This window comes from Hyalella azteca, unplaced genomic scaffold (assembly GCF_000764305.2).
Source record: "Hyalella azteca isolate HAZT.00-mixed unplaced genomic scaffold, Hazt_2.0.2 contig11197, whole genome shotgun sequence".
NCBI lineage: Eukaryota > Metazoa > Arthropoda > Malacostraca > Amphipoda > Hyalellidae > Hyalella > Hyalella azteca.
This window is the reverse complement of record NW_025941203.1, coordinates 35,320-43,899: the sequence shown is the minus strand read 5'-3', so window position 1 is coordinate 43,899 and position 8,580 is coordinate 35,320.

Genomic DNA, 8,580 nt, shown 5'->3' with positions numbered 1-8,580 from the left:
CACGATACATCTGGCACGATACATATGACACGATACATATGGCACGATACATATGGCACGATACATATGTTGTTGTCTCATGACAGAAATAAAAATCCTAAGCATCGCGTTCATCGTCTGTATACAAATTCAACCTTTCAACGTTGACTCAATTGTTTTTGTACCATAGCATTGCGCAGTGACATGCGAACATCAGTCAGACAGAACAATCATATCATAAACAAATTACCTTCCGAGTCACGGCGTGCAGAAATTAAAAAATTACTTAAGACAAAGTTTCACATTAGATAATCATACATTGGTGTTCTAAATGCGTTGTTTAGGGGAAGTTTAGATTAATTAGAATTATTAGATTAATTAATTAGAATTATTCAAATATCCAACGAAGCTCTGCCATCAAACTAAACTACTTATAGGAGTGAAATTCATTTCGCATTGTCTATGTAATTGCAGAGAAGATCGTCAAAAACTCTCAGTAGGGATTATAGTTTTCCCTCTGGATTTTAATTTTCAACAGTACAAGTTTTTTAGAGAGATTCTCAAAGTGCATTCGATTACGAGACTCAAATAAGTTAAACTTTTGCTCTCCAGTCAATTTTTTCGTGTCCGGTAAAGCTCACTTTGTTTCCATTATAAATCGTCTTTATGAGCGGATGAATACGGATGCTATTTTATAAATAAAAAATATTTGATTCACGTATTGAAAATCCAGTTGTATTAAGTTTCAGATCATGCTAATTTTATCGCTTAAGATATATATTTGTAATAATGTCACTCGTTTGCTTGAATCGCAAATTCGCTAAAAACTTGAGAGCAAAGAAAACTCCATAGTATGTATGTAAATAGGAACAGCATGTATTTTTGTGAAGTTTTCTTCGGTTCAAGCCTTTAGATATATATTTTATCACTAAAAACTTAAATGCAAAGAAAAATCCATAGTATGTATGTAAATAAAAATTTTATGAATTTTTGTGATGTTTTCTTCGCTTATAAGTCTTTAGATATATATTTTATTTAGGTTGAATTTTAGGATTCACATTAATTGTAATGACCCTTCCTTCCAGTGTCTGCCGAGGCACGCTCAGCAAATCGATGTTAACGATGCGCCAGTGACGCGACTGCTGCTGAAAGAATCACCACTGCGGCTACAGGGCTTCATTGAATTATGGGGAGTCCCTTAATGTCCTCTGTGTCCGGAGAACAAGAATGAACTGCGATGCAGAGGCTGCTGTCAGAGGCTCTGTGTCCAGAGAACAAGAATAAACTGCGATGCAGAGGCTGCTGTCAGAGGCTCTGTGTCCAGAGAACAAGAATGAACTGCCATGCAGAGGCTGCTGCCAGAGGCTCTGTGTCCAGAGAACAAGAATGAACTGCGATGCAGAGGCTCTGTGTCCAGAGAACAAGAATGAACTGCGATGCAGAGGCTGCTGTCAGAGGCTCTGTGTCCAGAGAACAAGGATGAACTACGANGCAGAGGCTGCTTGCAGATGCTGCTGGCAGAGGCTCTGTGTCCAGAGAACAAGAATGAGCTGCGATGCAGAGGCTGTCCGCGTTTGCTTCTTTTGTCCTTTCGCCTTACGATGAACTTCCGTTCCGAGGTTCAAATAACTGCCTTCGAGTCCTTTGTATTCAAAATTACACAAACGATTATACACAAACAATAAACTGAGATCAGCAAATTAAATTTAATCGCAAAAATAATTGAGGACAGGAGCGTAAGGATTGGTTAATGGCACGCGCTGGTCTACAAATAAATAAATATGTAAATAGTCTATCTGAGGTCCTCTATTAATACTGAAAAGATATTTTCCCTAATCTCGAATTGCATTACATTTTAACAGTAACAAAGAACAGTGCAACATACAGTGGGACATTAACAATTAAATTGAATCATGCCTCTACGAGTGCCGAATTTCAAAACACGTAACCATGCAAGTAACAGCAAGCAAAACCGAGCAACGTCGTACTCTGCTATACGGGACCATAGCAACCCATTTTTGTTATTCTAAAATTAAATAGAACAATTTTCTTGCTTCTTCTCATTCTTGCTTCTAAGAAGAACTTTGTTATTCTTATTTCATATTCTGATGAGCCCCTACACACCGCATGGATTCTTGGTGCTGGATTTATAGTATATCACTTCCTTATATTTACTTTAGCATTTATTGTTTATCGTTAGTCTGTGTAAAATGTAATAGGATTTTTAAAAATTCGTCCGAAAAAAAAAATGAAATTTTCTGAAGTGATCACGCTTTGCAATTTTTACTCATCTGTCCGTCTGTCCGTCAGTCTGTCTGTCCGTCCGTGACTTCACGTTTTCGTCGACGAGAAAATGCGCTCTCTGTCACTCACTGCAGTGAGTATTGAGTTATACTTTTTCATTATTTCGTAAGCACCTAATTATCGTATTATATCAACGCATTTAAGATAGCGTCCCCAGAGCAATTACTACTGGAGTTAACTTAACATTTTGAAATATTGGGACCTTACGTTTTTCAAAATCACCTTATTGGTTACTTTAGGAAGACGAGTAATTGGTTCTTTAAGTGAAAATTCGTGTTTTACTTAATTTTATAATAATTTTCGACATTGACGCTTTTTATAACTTGTAAAATTCGAGGCATAATGATGTCATTTGAAAACTCTGTTATCGCTTACGTTGATTAGAGTTTAGGAGAAATTAATATCTAGATAAAAATATTCTGCCCTTAATTTTTCGACACTGCCCTTGAATTTCGACATTTTTTTGTGTCATATTCCGTGCCTCCCAGTAATCTATTTTGCGTTTAGAAGCTCGAAGTGGAGTATTTCTCATGCGAATCCTATTGTATCACGCAGTCTCACACAATAAATTACCTAACAAAAATTTAACTCCGTTGTTGAATTATTTGATCTTTAGCAGCGAATAGATGATTTAAATTATATTCAAAATATATCAACCAGTCAAATCGACGTCTGTATCGGTATGGATCAATAAAAACTTCCATATCGTAACAAGCTAGTTTCCAACGGTGCTTACATTGGGCTAATTAAAAATTCCATCAATTTCTACTGAAATAATTTTGTACATTTTACGGTGATCGTTATTCGCCTGGTTTCATACGGTCAGTAATTGGATTACACAGGATTATTTCCAAAGCTTTGCCCCTGTTTTTTTAATAATTTCCTTCATTAATTATAGCCGTCATGTTGACACTTGTAAGCGACGAAGCGCGCGTCATTAAATTTTAATATTTAATATGTGTACGTAATTGCAAAAATAAAGCAAGCTGCTTAAGCAGCTGTTTAATAGGCTTATGCTGAATCTGATGACATTGCTAATGCTTCACACACGCTGCACGTTTTAGCATTTAGTACGCGGTTTGTTTCAGTAATCGGATTGATTTCCAGGAAATAAAAAGGTTTCGGTCAGTTATTCATTGAATTATTCAGCGGATGCAAACATGAATTATTTGTATTATATATTATAAATTCAGCAATCCCAGTTGGTAATATGTTTCCATTCCTGGAAACATATTAGTTTCCAGGAATATCTAACTTGTGTGATAACGTTGTTATTTCTGCTGAATGTTGCTTGCAAGTTTATAAAGTGCGACTATGTTCGCTTTGTGTATTGTTTTTATTTACGGTTTTCAGCAAGTTATCTGTTAAGAAACTCACGCAGGCCAACTGCGCAGTGATTAATTTTCAATAATTCGATGTCGAAGTGTCACATTACAGCGTGGATAATAGCCAGTGTAACCTAACTTCCAGGCCGCAGTCTCGCCGAGGGAGCGACACCGACGACGACACAGCGAAGGACACTGTGGCTACAACAGTGACGTCGATTTTATGGACCAGGGGCCATACTTTCAGAACTCGCTAAGTGAACGTAAGTACTTACGCTTTATTTTCTTGTCTATGATTGTTGGATTTTGCTTGAAAGGCCGTAAATGATTGGCTGATGAACTTACGATCTCTTAACTTTTTTTGAAAGTATAGGCCCAGACGATGACCAGACGATGTCAGACGACGGAATGGAACAGCTGTAAGTTTATATTTTGAGAGGGAAATATCACATAAGTGAATAATTTTTTTGCTTAGAATTCCGAGCTTATATTAGTGCTATATTAGTGACTATGGAGCAAGATAGTGACGAGACCAGAGTGACTGTGGAGCAAGATAGAGGACCTTGTAATGAGTTGACAAAAATACGAACGTAATTCCTCTTAAATTTTGGTAGTGGAAGTGGAGGAATAAACTAAAATCGTTATCTATAAATTAATAGCTGAATAAGGCGTATGCTGGTCTATTGGATATAAAGCAGTGTTATGCCATTGACAATGAATTGCCGCCTTCCGTTCTTCAAAGGAAACTAATCAAACGTAACTACATGGCATTGTATTGCTCTTGTATATCAATTCCTTGCACGCGCAATATAGGCCACAAAATACAACGTTTGTCAGCATAGAACTCGCCCCTGTTGCCCGTCTTACATTTCAAGAAAAATTTAATCAAACTGTAAAGAAAATCGTTGACGTTTCTGCTGGTTAATTGTTGAGTAGGCAGATATAGGCCGATTTTCTGAAGATCAAAAACAAATTTTGCTTTTAAATGTGGGATCCATTCTTGGCCTCAAGAAGATCCATAAATATTTTTACGACAAAGAATATTCTGTAATTTGTCATTTCAATAAGAAATATAACTCAAAAATTCAATCCAACTGATGTTATTCATGTTCTATCATTGCGCCTAACACATACCGATTATGCATTATGAAATTAATAACAATTAATCAATTCGAATTTTTATCGATAAAAAGTCAGTTTTTCCTAAAGTCTGAGCTTCCACGTAAGCGGTGAAATAAAAGACTAAATTTCGCATTAATTTGTTCAGGTGCACATCTCAATGATCCATCTTTCCGAATGCAACGGAAATGCAATTAAATGAAAGCTACATATATAGAATAACGCTAGATTTATCCTTAGGCTATTCCCTATACAGTGGTACCTCGGTACTCGACTGCCTCTATACTCGACCAAATCGGAGCTCGACCAAAAAAAAATCGAGTATAAAATGCATATGAAGATATTTGGTAGTATAGTATAGGTAGATAGTAGATAGTATAGGTAGACAGTATATAGGTAGACAGTATATAGGTAGATAGTATATAGGTAGATGGCATATAGGTAGATATATATAGGCAAATAGTATAGCATAGGTAGATAGTAAATCTACCATACCTAGTAGATAGTAGGGCCAAGTCGACCCGAATGCGCTCGTTGGCCCGTCTCGGCCAGCGCGCAAGCATCACTATTGAAGTGAAGAAGGAAATTCTAGCAAAATATGTAAGTGGTGTACGAGTGTCCGACCTCGCATCGCAGTACAAACTGGCAAAGTAAACCATTTCCACTATCTTGAAGAATAAGGAAGTGTTAAAGAAAACTGATGTTGCAATGGGAGTGACAACAATTAGTTAACAAAGGCCTCAGATAATGGAAGAAATGAAGAAGTTGCTTCTTATCTTCATCAAGGAAAATATGCTGGTAAGGGACAGTGTTAGTGAAGCTCTCATCTGCGAAAAAGCTCTTCAAATTTACGGAGATCTATTGAAAACTACTGGAGGTGAAAGTGTTAGTTCATTTACTTCAAGTCAAGCAGGGATTGTTTGACAAATTTCTACATAGAGCGGGAATTCAAATGTGTTACCAGGCATTCATCTTTATCATGTACTACCTGTGCACATTTAGTCTTCATTGTTGTTCTGATACACGTTCTTATAATATTTTATGTATTTTTCTTAATGGTAAGATCGGATTAAAATACTTTCCATTATTTCTTACGGGAAAATTGGTTTCGGTGTTCGAACAAATCGCTGATCGACCACCACCTCAGAATGGATTATGGTGGAGTTCCGAGGTACCGCTGTATTCTGATTATCTGCAGGATATATTTTCTGATTTGATGCTCATTGATCACCAAACAACCACTCGGATATTTCTTAGACATTCAGGATCACTCCTCTATTATTTTAGATTACCATGCATGAAACTCAGCGTTATTATTGGATAAATACTTGCTGGCATTAAACCACTCGAAGCTCTTTAAGCGAAAAAAGAGGAAAGTTGGAGTCCCTGAGAAAAAAAAAACAAATGAAAGTTTTTAACGAAGATACCTGAAGCTTCAAAAGTATCCGTTAGTGTTCAGTTTAGCATCTATGGGGTTTATTGATTTAATTGTTGCAAATTCCTAGAGCATGCAAATGTAGACTTGTGTCGTCCGAGCCCTAATAGCTTCTCGAGTTTATCTTAGCCCGCTGATACAGTTCTGCTTCCTTGTAAAGTATTCAACTTTCCTTGTATAATTCCTGTATGAATGGAATAATTAATTAATTAAATAATTGTACCGATCGGGAAAATTAATTATTTGATTAAAATTATGTCTAAATTAATATAAGCTGAGGGAAAATTATCGGTGTAAAATATTTCCGTTTCTCTCTTATCTTAAATTAGATCAATCGGTTGATTTTTAGAAAAAAACGTGAAGCGCTCGTTCCTTTCTAATATCGCCGTAAAACACATAAAGATTTTAAAAATAAAATACTTTTGAAATAAATAATTCATTATTGACATATTTACGCAAAAATAAATCAGCCCTTTTGGTACCGAATGCTCGCGTTCTGTCATTACAACTACGTATATAATGTACAATAATTAAATTACAAGAATTCAAATAAAAAACTCCATATATACGTAGAGGAGAATTGAATTTTTGAAAAATTTATTTTTGAAAGAAATATGTTCCACAAAAATAACGCCTATATAGATGATAATAGAATAAAACCGAAATACAAAAACTCGGCCGACACGTGATAGCTGCCCCGGCAATGTTCTTCAAAGAACAAGCAATGCCAGCACAACTGTTCTCAAAATTCTCGGCAGCTCCTGCTGCTCAAGAAATCTTCTGAATATCGCAACGCACCAAAGTGAAGGGCTGCGTCAACACAGCCTACGAAGTTCTCACAAAGACGCCGAGACCGCTGGCAATGCGAACTTCAAGGCGGTAACTGCTAAAAAATAATCAATTTCGCTTAAGATCGTTGCAACACAATACTTAATCAAGGACTTACAAGTAGTAGAAATACTGAAGAGTTGTGGGAAATACATACTCTTGTCGAGGTCATCGCTATTTGCTTGCAGAATTTCTTCGTGACTATTATAGCTGTTCCCGAGTACGACAAAGTGGAGACACGAATGCGTTCCACCGTTGTAACGGCATAGAACCTGCTTCATTTTCACTTCACATTTACCAGCAATTTTTTCCCACCTTCCAGTTTGGGTCCATACTTAGCCATACTGAAGGCCCTAATAATTGGCTCCTAACCTTTATGACCTTTTAATGACTCAGAAATGATTATTGGGATTACTTTCGCAAAGGATTTTCCTAATAATAATCATTAAAATTTAAAATTCCGAAAATTCAGTCGCATTAGTCCTCAAAATTAACGTCTTCAATGACGGCGCAAATTTTACGAAAATGCAACCAATGTTGCAAGAATTCAGCGCTTTACTCAAAATCAATGACAAGAAACCTTTTGACAAACGTCGTGTCTCGCACGAGCCTTGAGACAAATGGACTGCCTGAGGAGCCTCGGAGATCTGACAAATGGAGTCAAAGTCAGCGACTGACATCAAACATCACATTAATATTTGAATATAACTTCTTTCTTTTTATAGAGCCTGAAGCCTCATGGGTTTATGAGGCTTCAGCATCATTTGATTGATCATCATCTTCAACATCTATGATTCATCATTTATGAATCATAGAAGAAATCATGATTATTTTATTGTATTCACTAAATCAAAGGATTTTCAATTGTACTGTAATAGTTAATGGTCTTCAGAAATAATCTGAGTATTTACAAAAAAACTAATAACTCAGGAAAAACGTGCAGGTTGTCCAACATAACATTTTAATATATTACAGTGAGCGAAGAGCTACAAGGTCCCAAGTTTACCGATATTAGCATCATTAGAAACAGAGAAACAAGAAAACAATTTCTTGCTTCGTTTTCTAGCTCATACTTTTCTCCAGTGATTCATAATGGTTAGAACTCAAAATAAAATATGCTTCCATAGTGCTGCCGCCAGCGCTTGGCTCGTTATAAGAGAAGTGTTGTAAATGGCATTGAAATTCATGTATTTATCTTCGATGTATATTTTCCCAGCAATGTATTTATTGTTTCCTCTCGCCATGCTATAGAAATTGGAAAAAATCTATAGTTTCATGATTTTCTGAAACCAAAATATTTCTCGACCACATTAAACACAGCAATCCTTGAACAATCTAAGCATTCGCGCTATTTATTAGCGACATATGCGTAGAGACGTAGCACCGACGAATTTCCAGGCCCTTGGTCGTCGTAATTGCGCCTTCAAACGCCCCCGCTGCCACTAAATTAAGAAAAATGAGTGCGACTTTATCAATCTAGCGTTGCCTATTTGTCATTTGTGCGTCATTCGGATCCAGTTTTGTCCGCCAAAAAACTACTGTATCAGTGCTACGAGCAGAAAATGTGGCAATATGGCCTACGAGTGTACA